The sequence below is a fragment of the Xenopus tropicalis genome, chromosome 6 (assembly GCF_000004195.4).
Source record: "Xenopus tropicalis strain Nigerian chromosome 6, UCB_Xtro_10.0, whole genome shotgun sequence".
In the NCBI taxonomy this organism is placed as follows: domain Eukaryota; kingdom Metazoa; phylum Chordata; class Amphibia; order Anura; family Pipidae; genus Xenopus; species Xenopus tropicalis.
In genome coordinates, this window is record NC_030682.2 from 106,291,306 (window position 1) to 106,306,865 (window position 15,560).

The 15,560-nt window shown below is 40.9% G+C and overlaps 1 protein-coding gene across 22 annotated transcripts in view; it reads left to right on the forward strand.

Moving 5' to 3' along the window:
* The window catches only part of epb41l3 (erythrocyte membrane protein band 4.1-like 3), a 168,749-nt gene that overhangs the window by 41,161 nt on the left and 112,028 nt on the right, over window positions 1–15,560 (forward strand). For 19 of the 22 annotated variants that reach the window (XM_018095038.2, XM_031903971.1, XM_012965344.3 and 16 more), the window contains exon 1: window positions 12,333–13,428. The exons of 2 other annotated variants lie outside the window; for them this stretch is intronic. The gene's annotated coding sequence lies outside the window, so the exon portion shown is untranslated. Of the gene's footprint in view, window positions 1–12,332; window positions 13,429–14,092; window positions 14,189–15,560 lie in introns of those variants that run through there. One more of the 22 variants, XM_031903968.1, reaches the window with a different exon arrangement.

Here is a 15,560-nt window from a genome sequence, read left to right on the forward strand (position 1 = left end):
GCCTATTGTTTTATTAACGAAAAGCACTTTTTTTTATTGCATTTTTATGAGCAAACAGGAAAACTGAAGCTACTCCATATGTGGTGTTTGCGGTATAGATTACCTGAGCAAATATAGTCAGCCTGCAAAATCGACTTTTGTTAATATGTGCAGTTATCCAGTGAGTTCAAAATTTGCTAATTTAAAAACAAAATAAAACATTGACCTACGGGAAAGCACCGGCCTCTGTTTGCATTGCCTAACAGGGGCTTAAATACAGAGGACGCAGACCCTACGATTGCAGGGGGATCCAGAAGTGTAGGGGGCGCAGTAAGGCCCTTTTTATTAAGCAATTCCAGTATCCCTTGTTAGAAATCGGCAACTTAGCAATGTTTTGGGGCATTAAATTGAATTTGCTGTGGGGTCCAGTAACCTCTATGACGCCACTGTTGCCTAAGAACAATTTGCACACATTAGTAAAATGCATCATTAAGCTATGACTTAGACAAGTGAACCAGAGCTTCAGGACCTACTGATGTGTGCACAGAATGCACAAGTTGTAAGGAGACAAACCTTATTGTGAATATGGCCAGACACTGAGGGTAGTGATTGATGCTGTTGCATAGCAACACATTGCTTTGTTTGCAGTTTCTACCACAATGCTGCTGCTCCATGGTGTGGTTTTACACATGGTATTACACAGTCCAGTAAGTACAGAATGGTTACATCTGATTATGGAGTGGTAACGAACCTATGTTTTCCGGGTGATGACTACCCTAATATACCTGGTATTTCACTATAAAGTGAAACTGTACCCCTAAACATTGCAGATCTCTAAAATATATTGCATTAAACAGCCTATATAGAACACACTGCTTCATCTAAATAAAAATTTTTATAAAAAATTACTTTTCTGGTAGTATTTGACATACAGTGCAATTCACTGTGCTCACACAAAAACCAAGGACACATGTACATACTAGGTTACATTAGCCAATGAATGGACTTCATCTGTTGGTTACGTATGCATTTTGAAGGCATAGTTTCCTTTTAAGGTCTAAAAATGGTTGGTGATTAAATGTTTAAGGTATATTTTTTCTTTTACAACAGAAGATACACTGGGTTTAGAGATTAAAGTTGGCCACAGAAGGTCAAAAACCCTTGCGTTTGTGATTTATTGATGCATGTGGATAGTCGGGCTGCACTTTTCTGGTTGTACCACCCACTGACGTCAAGGATCATATCACAAGGGGGCTGAGTATCAGTGGTGGTCTTGAAATTTTCTGGTGAGCTGAGGGCTTTAGACATATAATTATGGAAATTATTTCCACCCTCACCCGATCCACACTTACCTCTTCAGCATCGAAGTGGGATCCAGGGAACAGCATCACAAGTGCACTAGCAAAGCTGAATTTCCATGTTAAAAAACTGAAATTAGGCTCTTGCTGCCCTTAGTTAGTAACTGGCCGCTTACTGCCATCTGAGGCAAGGTTCTTTCCTTGCCTCGTGGGAGGAGCAGCCCTGTAAGGGTCCCACCCACAGAGTGATGGATAGAAAAACAATCAGCATTTGGTGCTAGTAAGTTGATATAGATAGAGTCTCTGTTAATTTTAAACAAGGACCAAATGCAAAGTAGTAAAATTGGGCTCTAGGCATTTTCACAACAGAAATAGTCAACCACTAACGTCTCTGAAATTTAGATGCCACTTCAGTCCTTCAAGGACTACCTAACAAATATGGGTAGAAATACCAAATTTTATATACTGAACATTTTGCACCAGCCTAAAATTTGAGAATCTATATAACAGTGTGCTGTGGGCAGCTGCTGAGAAGCTAATCTTAGAGGTCATCTTAAATCATCAAGTAGAATAGAAGATTTTCATGTCGTAGAAGCTGATGCTACAGTGATGATTATTACAGTAAATGCTAATGCAAATTGCACTGGTCTCTGAGCTGTCCTGTAATGAGAATTTTTTTTAATAAATTAGTAATCAGCCTTTTATTGTGACTTTTATATTTTATACATGCATTATATTGAGAGTTAGGCCCTAAACTCAGTAACTGATAGGGATCTTCTGGGAACATCTTTAAGGGCTGTCGTTGCCTTGGGCTGGTACAGAACCCCAAAATGTAATGTGTTGCATTTCTAACATACCAACCTTTGTAGCTGTAGCGAGCGCTTCCTCCTTCCGGCTTTGTTTTCCGGCAAATTCCAGTGGCTGGCGCATGCGCAGTAGAGTGACAAGCCGACTTTTCAGTCAAAGTTCGGCTTTTCACTCTACTGCGCATGCGCGAGTAAAGCAGGAAGCGCTCGCTACAGGTACCCCGGGCTGGTGCTGTTCTCTCCGAACAGGGGCACCAGCCCGGGGTACAAGGTAGGCGATTTAAGTCACTTGGGGGTGCCTAACATTTTGGCACCCCCAAGTGACTTTGCCTTTCCTTCTCTTTTAAGGCTGAATTATAAAGGGGCTACTGTTCTGCTTTTTTACTTACCATATTTTGTTCTATTTGACTTTTTACCCCCTTCTGCCAACACCCTAGTTGCTGCTGATATTTACATTTTTGGTACTGTGTACATATAAAAATGTCCATCAGGTTTGTTGTACTTCAATGCAAATTTACAATTGTTTCCTACTGAAAAAGATCTTTAACAGGTTTCAGTTTGTTATGATGTATTCATACATAATAATGAAATTTCTTTTTATAAGGACATATGGAGAGACATTTGGAAACTGGTAAAATAAAATAAAACAGGTTTTTCGTAGCTTTGACAAAATCAACCTAAAACTGTAACTTACTTAAAGAATGAAACCAACTGCCACATGAGTAGAAAACAGAATTTAGCATTACTAAAATTATCTTTAATGTTTCAGTTCATTCAACAAAAAAAACAAAAAGCCACAAAGTAGTTCACCCCGTCTTATATCTTGGGCAATGCCAAGCTGTTTACTGATCAATCAGTAGTTACTGCATTCCCACTGAGAAGAAGAGGCTGCCCTGATGAGAAAATAGACATTTGTTTCTAAATCTTTTCTCTATCGATCTGACGGTTAAAGCTTTGAACATCTCCGGCTATATTTAGTAATTTTTGGGAGACCACAATTCCATTCAAATGATGATTCAGAACAGCAGTGACAATCTTTTTTTCATAGCTTAGAGACTTGGAATACATAAAACAAAAATACAGAACAAAGTAATTAACCGTTGAATTTTCATTCATCGAAAATTTGCTGGCTGCACATTCCATTTCACCCCATGAATATACTGTAGCTCTGTATGCAGTGCTGCCTGTGTTAGGAGCCCTGAAATAACCAGCAAGCTTTTACATCAGGGTGCAAGCATCAAATCCAAAGGGATGAAGTGCCTTTGCACCTGTCCTCATATATGAGGAGACCCATGATATGAGATTACGACATACCTAAAACATTTTACTTCCATGTTCTATAGGAGTCACCATAATGGCTAATGTAAGGCTGAGACTGGAAATGTATGTATATTTTTATTTATATAGTTCGATTTATGTACGCTGCACTGTACAGCAAGACTGCTCACATATTTGCTAATTCAAGAGAGTGACCTACTAATTAAAAAAAAAAAAAAAATTGACGCATCATTGTCTGCAACCTACATCATTAAAGGGAAACTCCACCCAAACACAACTTAATCTTTTTTATATCTTTTATAACAGGCAGCCATAATAAGGAGCAGTTTATCCCTTAGGAGAAAGCATGGGAATTGTTGCAGCAATGTTTCAGATTGCCCATGGTTTGCCAAGCCTTTTACAAGGGTATTCACTGGGGGATGGTGTTAAATTTCATGTCAAATTTCATACCAAAAAGAGTTAAGCCTGGGTATTACGAAGGGGTGGAGGCAAGGCTAACCAATTTATTGCACATTGTGCCATTCATAATTATGCCCTTGTACCTTACAGATGGCAGTAGACATTTTTTTGCACTCATTTCAGTATAAAGTCAGTGTCCATTTTTAGCAGCGAAGTCCACTTCACCAGATTTGCAGCAAAGTCTCGGTTTGAGAAGCACTGATTTCGGCTTTTAAGCCCTCTGCTGAGTAGCTGATGTGAACTTGGCCCAGGATAAGAAGATAAGAATGCAGAGTCATAACGCCCTCATAATTAGCTATCTTGTAAGGGAAAATGAGCAGCTGCCAAATCTCAGCTTTGAAAACATAATATATTGCCCTTATTTAAATAAACCTTACTTATATATAGCCAATGATATTTATGAACTGATATTATGTGTGGAGTATTTGTCTAATTGGAAGCAATCTCTTATTGTTCTTTATTGGCATGACTAAACAATAGAGAGAAAAGAACTTCTTGTCATAGTGATAGTCTCCTGCTAAGAAAATGAAAGCTTAAACCTTTACTAAACATGTATTTTGCAAAATGAGCTTTGTCTTGGCTCAGATCTCACACATTCAGGAGACCATTATCCTTTAATTATGTATTATTTTGTTGTCATTATCTCCAAAGATGTTCCGTATTGCTGTAAACTGCCTTTACCCTCTTCTTACAAAACAACATGTTGTGTTACTGTAATATCATACAATCAACTCTTATGTGGCCCTTATACTTGCACCAGAGTCAAAATGTATCTATTCAGATTATGTTCTCTATATGCCATTGTGGTAACTTGACACAAAGGCAAATCTATTGATTATACCATAAAAGTAGACAAACATTACTTTATAGATTGATTATAAATGCTTTCACAATATCTATTATAAGGAGAACCTAGCTTACTTATTGCCTTTAATGTGGTAGTAACAGGCTTGATTTTATGAGGCTAACAGAAAAAGCCTGTTATATAGCAAGGTCATTCAAGGAAATGGATAGACTTGAATCTACAAATCTTTGCTATACATATCTAACAATATAGGGCATAATATACCAAAGTACTTTTCATTGGTACATATGTAACCTGTAAAGATTAACAAATGCTAACAATCCAGAAGTGTTAGAACACAACACCTCTATACATTGGGATGCTGCATTGGGGTTTAATTAAGGCTAAAGGCCTGTCAAGATCTCATACAGCTATGTCAGTAGCACTGACAGAATATGCGACATACACTGCAGCATAGACTTTAGGCACCATTATATCTCCATGGTAACATACTAGCTATCCTTAGAGTAACTTCTTACATTTGTAAATTAAACGATTCTATAAGGGATAACAATGACACCTATTTAGTCCAGTGGTTTACACTGCCAACAATCATCATTCCTTACATTTCCTTACAAAGATTGCTTGTAGTCTCTATAAAAATATATGGCTTAAAACAGCTCATATGTAAATCCCAGCTTTATCTAAATAAACCGTCTTCATAAAAATATTTTATACTATATTAATATATCAGAAAATTGCCATTTAAAGAATTAAGAGCCACTCCGGTGTACACAAACAAGCCAAGGCACACATACATGCTAGGCCACATCAGCCAATTAATGGACAGAGTTCTGCCTTTTGCTTCCACACTACTACCTGTTACAGTTAGAGCTGCATTATTATTATCTGGTCATATGATCTCTGAGGGAGCACACAGTCCATCACTAAATGATGGCTCAAGGGAAAAGATGTAAAAGGGCAATTTGTACTTATTATATATACTGATTAGATATTATGTATGTAACTTGTTTTGGCGCCAAAATTTCTTTAGAGTGTTTAAATAGATATGGGGGGAGGGAGTGCAGTGTTTGTTTTTCACTCCAGATGAAGGTTTCTGTGTGAGACCGAAACGTTGAGTAATAAACCTTTCTATTTTTGCATTTACATTTTGCTCACAATTCTTTAAATCCTAGGAGTTTTTTTTGTACTAGCACCCAGGTTTTGTTGCTGCAAATGGTGTGCACCCTATGGACTATTATATATATATTCTAGTTAGGTAAGATTCTTTAATAGACCACTTAATATGATATAAACTGTCTGTTGGTTAAGTATTCATTCTGGGGGTATAGTTTTCCATAAATAAAAATTCCTAGACAGTTTCTATTTAGAATAATTAAGCAGGTAGCAAGTCATACCATATAAGCAACCAAACTGATCTTGGTAGTTAAAGACTTTTTATATTTTAATGACCCATCCCTTTCAGTATGCTATTTGAAATATAGTAGGGACATGAACAATGGAGTGGGGCAGTAGTTAAAATAATAATGCTAGGCCTGCTGTGCTGTATTTCAGTGCAGTACAAAACATTACTGAACATGCCCAAGTGCATCTTGGTCACTCCATGCCTTCCTATAGTATCTGCAGGAAACAATAATTACATACTTAGTCAAGAACATACCATTCTCTATGCTATATTTCTAATACTCTTTGCACTTATAAGTACTGTACTGTACCTATCACGAGCAATGTTTGGGTGGGTTAAATACACAGCAACTAATGAGCACTGACCCAATACTCTCAGTAATATAAAGTGAATAATTTTGCCTACTAAGAATATAGAGTCAGAGCTGGGTTGTTGAAATTACCACATTTCTTACTGCGATTCGTGAAGCCTGTCATTGAATGCAGAGAGCTTTGACTTCACCGCCCATCACTGCAGTGCAGCCGTGTATGTTGAGAATCTTTAAAACTGATGAGTCTCCTGCATTGAAAATTGACCCCCATAGGGCATATTTTGGTATTTTCAATAAAAAATTTCCCACAATGTTGTCAGTTTACTAAAAAAACAAAGATGAAAGATGAAATTCACATCTTTATTAAATCTGAACAACAATGAAAGTACAGGTATCAGACCCCTTATTCAGAAACCCATTATCCAGAAAGTTCCAAATTACGGAAAGGCCATCTCCTATACACTCCATTGTAATCAAATAATTCACATTTTTAAAAATGGTTTCCTTTTCTTCTGTAATAATAAAACAGTACCTTGTATTTGACCCCAACTAAGATATTATGAATCATTATTGGAGCCAAAACAATCCTATTGGGTTTAATTACTGTTTAAATAACTTTTTTTTAGTAAACTTAAGGTAGGAGATCCAAATTACGTTAAGACCCCTTATCCAGAAAACCCCAGGTCCCGAACATTATGGATAATGGGTCCCATACCTGTACCTTATTTAACCCCTTATGTACAATTTTTAATAAAGGATAAACCAAGCCTTGGGACAGCAGCAGGGAGAGACAGAATGAACTGGGAGAGCAGATCTATAGTTGCTTTCTATTACCAAATCATGATTTAACATAAATATAGTTTTGCTTTATCTGTTTGGCTGCAGGTTATACAATACTCCTGCAAGTGTCTTAAATCAGCTAAATTACCTAAATACAGTACAGTCAAACCAGGACACCTTTATTTCTTCTGCCAGGATTGGACTGGAATAACTGGTCTGTCAATGCAAACTCATTCTTAATGTTCTTTTAAAAGAAAAGATTTACCTTTGAGCAGTGGAGATACATGCCAATCACCTCACAGGCTGGCAAGGTAGTGCTAACATCTATTGAAGGAACAGATGCTAAAGACTTGTCAAATGTGCAAGCAACGTAATGCTTTCTAGAACTTTCCCATATTTAAGTGTGCCAAGTAGGTGTGGCTAACTTGATAGCAGGTCAGGTTATGGAATGTTATGGGCCATAGTATGTTTAGATGATGGCGTATGGAGATATTGTATTGAATGTTGATTCAGTAATGTTGGGAAGTATGCCATGATGTATTATGTAAAATTGAACCAAAGGCTTGTGCTGTATATTCGGGAGAATAAATAGCACAAGCTTCTAAGAGTTGGTGATGCGGTACTTCTTAAACAAGTAGTGCTTTGTACATCTCACTTTAATGGGCATCTAAAGGCCTGTAACATTTTTGGATGTAATGTGTGTGTCACTGCATAGGGCTGATGTACAATGTCAATAACCTGCCAGTCATCCCTACATACCTTCCAGGTGATGCGCTGTCTAGCCATTCCCTTCCCTATGATAGCTCAGTGTGAATCTGGCTTTTTCTGATGTTACAGGCAGCAAGGTATGAGGGGAGAGTTGAGGACTATACGTATAGCTACTATAGGCCACAAACAGTGCAGCAGCCCTACTGGAAATTTTACAGAAGCTGTAAGTAGTAATGGTAAATACACATATATATTATTATTATTAACATGTATTTATAAAGCACCAACATATTCCGTAGCGCTGTACAATAGGTGGGTTACATACATTGGACATACAGTATACAGTAAGGCTTTGGCAGATTATCTATAGCAGTGCTGTCCAACTGGTGGTCCCCCTCTGTGTGGCCCCCCACCTGTCTGGCTGCTTTGATGGCTTACCTTTGAGTAAGCATTAAATGGTATCAGTACTGAGATTAACTGGCCCCCTGCATGGTTCTCACCTCAAATTCAGGCTGTAATCCCTCTGTATTGTTTAAAAATGTAATCCCCTGTGTTTTTCACACCTTTTAGTTTCTGCATTGTTCACCCCCTGCAGTGTTCACACCTCAGGCTCAGACTGTAATCACTCCCATTGTTCACTTCTTCACACCTCAGACATAGGCAGGCAGAGTATGGCACACACAGGCAGGGTAGGACAGGCAGAGTATGGCACACACAGGCAGGGTAGGGCAGGCAGAGTATGGCACACACAGGCAGGGTAGGACAGGCAGAGTATGGCACACACAGGCAGCATAGGACAGGCAGAGTGCTGCCTGTGTGTGCCATACTCTGCTTGCCCTATGCTGCTTGTGGGAGGTGAACCTGGCAGGGGTTTGTTGTGGGAGTTTGTTAGCAGTTGTAAATAGCCATTAAATGGTTCCTAAGGTGTGTAATTATGTACTGGGGGTTGCTCTGCTATCCACAGGGGAGGAGGAGGCATATGGAATTTAAGGGTATATCTTAATATGACATAATTCTTTCACATATGAATGATGGTTGATATCCCCACAGTAAGGACCAAGCATTTGGGATTTTGCTGTGCTACCACCATTGTGATAAAATAGGTGTGGTTTGAAGTGGGTGTGGTTTCAAAAAGGGGAGTGGTCAAAACTGGCTTCCATTAGCGGCCCTCCACCATGTATGCTAGAGAACTTCCGGCCCTTGGCACCGTAGAAGTTGGACAGCACTGATCTATAGTATGTAGCCTACATGCATCTGCATGTTCTATGTTCTTTTACACTAAATTTCTAATTTTTAAATCTGAATAAAACATGAAGTACAAAAACAGTTCCTTAAGCTGATTCTTAACCTATGGGTCAGGACTGAAAAATGGACTTTCTAGGACAGGTTTCCATGATTGCCCTAAATAATGTGAAAGCCCTTTTCTACAATAGAACATAGTAATGAAAACAAGGTAAACATCTCATTATAAGATGATTTTTGGATCACAAAGCTGATTTTGCAACTTGCAACAATGTGGTTTCCCAAGAAGACAGCTAAGAACAGCTTGGATAGAGAATGAGGTGTACAACAGTATGCAGCAAATTAACCTTTCGATGGAACTTGTACACTTACTGGAACATTCTTAGCACAAGTGTTATTTGTCATTCCTTGCAAGAAACTGCTCTTACGAGAAAGATTATATAATCTACAGAGACACATAAACCTTTGTATCTTGATAGGTTGTAATACATAGGCTATTGTGTGGCCTTTTTAAAGCATTTTTTGTCAGTTTGGCTAGTGATAGATGATGCATGGGTACATCTTCATATTTCAATACTCAAAGTGCAAACAGAAAGGGTGAAAAGATTAAATACTGCCACAACCAAGCTACCTGAGTTTTGTGGGCATTTTGTGGCCTACTTTCACTATGTACAGTTCATAATTTAAGTATTTTTACACATATGTAGGCTATCAATATACTATATCTTATTTCAGTGCTGTCCAACTTCTACGGTGCCGAGGGCCGGAATTTCTCTAGCATACATGGTGGAGGGCCGCTAATGGAAGCCAGTTTTGACCACTCCCCTTTTTGAAACCACACCCACTTCAAACCACACCTATTTTATCACAATGGTGGTAGCACAGCAAAATCCCAAATGCTTGGTCCTTACTGTGGGGATATCAACCATCATTCATATGTGAAAGAATTATGTCATATTAAGATATACCCTTAAATTCCATATGCCTCCTCCTCCCCTGTGGATAGCAGAGCAACCCCCAGTACATAATTACACACCTTAGGGACCATTTAATGGCTATTTACAACTGCTAACAAACTCCCACAACAAACCCCTGCCAGGTTCACCTCCCACAAGCAGCATAGGACAGGCAGAGTGCTGCCTGTGTGTGCCATACTCTGCTTGCCCTATGCTGCTTGTGGGAGGTGAACCTGGCAGGGGTTTGTTGTGTGTGTGCCATACTCTGCCTGTCCTACCCTGCCTGTGTGTGCCATACTCTGCCTGCCCTACCCTGCCTGTGTGTGCCATACTCTGCCTGTCCTACCCTGCCTGTGTGTGCCATACTCTGCCTGCCCTACCCTTCCTGTGTGTGCCATACCCTCCCTGACCTATGCTGCCTGTGTGTGCCATACTCTACCTGCCCTATGCTGGCTGTATGTGCCATACTCTGCCTACAGTACCTATGTCTGAGGTGTGAAGAAGTGAACAATGGGAGTGATTACAGTCTGAGCCTGAGGTGTGAACACTGCAGGGGGTGAACAATGCAGAAACTAAAAGGTGTGAAAAAACACAGGGGATTACATGTTTAAACAATACAGAGGGATTACAGCCTGAATCTGAGGTGAGAACCATGCAGGGGGCCAGTTAATCTCAGTACTGATACCATTTGATGCTTACTCAAAGGTAAGCCATCTAAGCAGCCAAACAGGTGGGGGGCCGCCAGTTGGACAGCACTGTCTTATTTAATATACAGGTATAGGATCCGTTATTTGGAAACCTGTTATTGCAGGATGACCATCTCCCATAGACTCCAGTATAATCAAATTTTATTTTTTCCCCTTTTTCTCCATAAAAATAAAGCAGTAGTACTTGATCCCGACTAAGATATAATCAATCCTTATTGGAGTCAAAACAATCATATTGGGTTTATTTAATGTTTATATGATTTATTAGTAGACTTAAAGGGGTTGTTCACCTTTAACTTAAATTTTAGTAAGTTATAGAATAAACAATTCTAAGCAACTTTTTAATTGATTGCGAGGCAACTTGCCGAAATCGCCTGCGCAGCGTGTGCCATCCCACCGGCAACTTACATTTTCGCCGGTGGGATGGTAGTTCGTGGAAATTAGTCGCCCGTGACAAGGGAGATTTGTCGCGGGCGACTAATCTCCCCGTGTGCCAGAGCCCTTAGCTGAGGAGGATTTATAACTGATAGGAGTGTTTTGGGTTGCTCATAAACTCCTGTCCTCTTTTTAGCTGTGAGCATTTTTAGTTGCTTAAAACGAGGGCACAGAAAAGTGGCAATTTTATGTGTAGCTGTAATTTTAAATTTGTCAGTTAAGAGACATTGCGCTAGCACGTAAGAGGGACATATACTCTAGATCCCCATAAGAAGATGCACAAAGCTTTTTCAGCTTATAATGCCACAATAATACTAGATGAATTGTGGGATATCTGTCACCATATCTCTCATTCATCAGATGCTGTTCTGAAAAGAGATAGAAAGTTGATAAGGATTTTAAGCACATCAGTATGTATGCCATCTAAACCTGTGCAATGGATCTTGCATTCTGGGACCTGACTGATATATGAATATTTATACACAGACAGTATGTATGCATCAGTATGTATGCCATCTGGCCTGTGCAACGGATTCTTGCATTTTAGAACCTGCCTGATATCTGAATATTGTTTATACACAGACTCCATCATTGCTGCATTACTGTTCCATGGGATGTAACGCCAAATTCAGACAGTTCTTTGCTAATCTGCCCAGTAAGATTTTCAGCTGATTTGGAAACTCCTTCCTCAAACTCAGCTGTGGCAATGACTCTGGCTTTTAAAGGCCAGGTATCAGCTATATGCACAAAGTGGCAAATTAGCACAGTATATGCCCGTTTATAGTGTTCCTCAGTCCACATATTAGTAGTGATTGCTATGCCACTATCTTCTACTGCTTTTAAAACATCTTTAGATAGGTTTTGCTTTTCTAATTGAGCTGTTTCTACAGCCTTCTTACATATAGTATTTCTGTAGGGAAGAATCATATCTGCACCAATATTATGTGACTGGGCAAAGCGCTTAAATCCTTCCCGTCACAATATCAAAAGGCCTTATATCCATACAGCACAAATCAACAAATGAATCTACCAACTATGATTTGACATTTACTGGAATTTTAGATACATCTTTCACTATAGGAATTGTTTTTGCTGGCTCCGCTATGTAAGGATAAGAGTGGTCAGTTTAGTCACACTGTGCATTGCGTGGTTCTTTATTAACTCACTGGGAACTGGGGTGGAAGTCCACTTTGGCCATGTGCCCACTGCCCAGTGATACTGGTCTACCTGCGTGTCCTGTACAGTGCCACTGCCTAACTGTATGCCTGCCTGCTGTCTGGCGGAACAACAAATTGCAAATGGATTTTGAGCAATGAGTAGTAGTACAACAATGTGCCTGTCCCTGACACTCTTTCCCTTTAGCACTGAGAATGGGTTTTGTGCCGGCTGGTAAGAGGCGCTTAGGGGCTTGCCATCCTGACTCAATGAGGATTGCTGCTGCTGCTCCCGCTTCCAAACCTGAAGAGGCAGAGAGAATGTTCGGGAGGTGAGGCGGGTCCCATGACATCAGTGGGCGGGGACATAAGCAATTCTATTCCTGATTGAGCAGCTGGGCTGGCAACAAACCACAGGGAGTGTATAAGGCTGCTCTCTCCTCTGAACGTGATTGCTGACAGAAAGGCAGGCACTGGCAGCCTGTGATACAGCACAAGGAGAGGCACTGCAGGCAGTACAATCACAATGACAGGCAGATGAATAGCTGACTTACCAGAGAGGGAATTAGCACACACTACTTAAATGTCTCTACTATTCAATGAAAAGTGTAAATTTGCCCTCAGTCCCTAACTTCTGCATCTTCCCAGCCGTCCCCATTCCCCATCAATCAATGTAGTTCCCCTCAGTGAGCGACCTGATTTCTGTACCGCCCCTCCTCCTCCTCTGGTTCTTATTACTGTCTGTTCCGCCTCTTCCATTCACGCTGCTGAGGCATCCGATGCTCTGCAATAGCTGGCAGTATAGCAGGGTCCCGCGGGTTTCGGGTCAGCCCGCACATCACTACTTCCCTGCTAGTCCACATTGTTGGTTGTGGTTGGCGGTCTCCTTGGTATATGGGCGTGGCTCTGTTTCTCTGCTTTCCTATTGGCTGATGTTCTAGAGGATGCGTATAGTGCAAGAGGGGCAGTAATTGACGCTGCTAGTGCTGCGGGACCGCTGTGCGCTGGGCCGGGGAGCTCCTGCTGTGCAGCCCCATTGGAAGGCAGCGCTGTTCTCCGGAGTCAGCTGAACCCATTGAGTACCGGCCGGCTGCAAGAGCCCCAAGGTATGTGAGCTGTCCATCCTTAAATAACCCGGAGCTGATGCTTCAGATCAGTCAGGGTAACCCCTCTTTACACAGCTGCAGGATTTGATATCCAGGCTCGTCCGAGGCGCCATGTTCCAGTGTGATAATGCTGCATCTGCATTCTGACCCTGTAGCAGCAAGTGGGGGGAAGGAGAGAAGGGAATCGGTGTGAATGGCTGAGGGGAGGAATGTGCATGGGAGCTTTGCTTGGGATTCCCTGGGCGATCACTTTACACGGACACATGGAGCTGCTGCTGTCATCGCATTCCCTTGCCTGTGCGCTGATTGTACATGAGGGATGCGGGCAGTAGCCCTCTAGCTGAGCAGCTATTCCCAGCACCTGTCGGGGGTTGTTGGGAGTAACATAGCTATACAATAAACATGCATATCTCACTTCCAACAGATACCCATTCTTTATAAAGGTTCACTGGTCTTTTCTGCTTTGCGCTGTATGTATCACCTTTAGTGAAACAGGGCAAGGAGAGTTTTGGCACAGAAAGCGGTGCCCTCACTGTTCTGGGATCCCGGTCACTGAGCTTGTGATGCTCCTGTGGCTTCTGCAATGCGGTGGGTGTGGTGATATAGTACATTGGGCGATGTGGGACTCTGCAGTGCCAGCACTCCCTCTTCCCAGCCTGGCACCCAACCCACAGATCCACTCAGCTGCCTCTACCTCTTTCTATGCCTATTCTCCTCTAGAGCTTGTGCTTGCTGGGATCTCACTTAAAGTGGAGAGCTGGTGAGTTATTGGGAGACATATGGTTTTCATTAAGTGCAAGAAAAGGGGAGTTGTGCTGGGAAGTGCAAGCCAGAACTCTAATATTAATAATCTCTGCCTTGGCCAAGTAAATGAGCTTTTAAATGCATTTGCCAGACTTGAAGTACTTTATGGGCTGTTAGAGAAGGCATTGCTATTGCAGTGTAACTGTATGTGCAGGGGTATTTCCCCTTCATTTCCTTCTTGGCATTTTGAGGTCTTGTCTTTTATTATTTATCAGTGTTTCCAGTTGTTATTTTTGTAGAAGATATTTCTAACTAGCTTAACAGCTGTGGTTAAACAGCATCTCCCAGCATCCACTGATACAAGCTGTTAGGGATGCTGGGAGTTGTAGTGCAGAAACGATGGGGGATGGGGTGTCACCCATTAAAGTTCAGCCTTTAAGGTGAAAACACACAGAGCTACTAGAAGCAGCTACTTTTAACGGCTACAAAAAAAGACTGATCCTTTACTGATAATTGTCTCTATGTGTGTTTAAGGAGAGGCAATTCTTGGTATTGTCTATGGCAGGGGATTTTCTGGTGTTTAGTAGCCGTGACAAGTATCTGCTACTAAGTAGCTCTGTGTATCTTTGCCTTTAGGGTGAAGACACACGGAGCTACTAGTAGCAGCTACTTGTTGTGGCTACTAAAAAAGACAATGCTGATCATTTACTGATAATGGTCTCTATGTGTTTTATAGCAGAGGCAATTCTGGCAGGGTATTTTCTAGAGTTTAGTAGCCTTGAAAAAGTAGCTGCTACTAGTGGCCCAGTGTGTCTTTGCCCTTGTAGCCTAGGTTACTGTTCTTTTACTAGTTCCCCCCTTCTGTTACTTAGTGTCAGTGTAGACTTCTCTGGCATTCCTGCCCACATTGTGCCCAGCAAGTGATAATTGTACTTGTCTTATTCACCCTGACTCAGACTTCTGTAGCTTAGGGTAATCTTAGTAGTGCCACAGATTCAGTGAATTGTTAGCAACGCAATAGGCATGATTAATGCTACTTTGTATCAATTTATTTTATAGAGATATTGTTTTTCATGCTGTGTTAAGATGGATTCCTCCTTGTCTGAAAACAGGTCATTGCTTCCCACAAATGTATCATGGATTAGAAGGGACATCGCCAGTAATCCAGTATGTGTAGTAATGTTATTTATGGAGTCTAGTCTGTGTGCTGACACCTGATAGTATAATGATGGTGCCTTATGAAAACAAACCTTAAAGGGCGACTGCTTAGCGGTTTTACACATGACATCAGCGCTCATGCTCACTCCTTGGTTCTGTCCGACTTCAGTCACCATAGCTGGTTTTATAGTGGCCTTCCCACAGCTAGCCTGTATATGGAATTCATCACA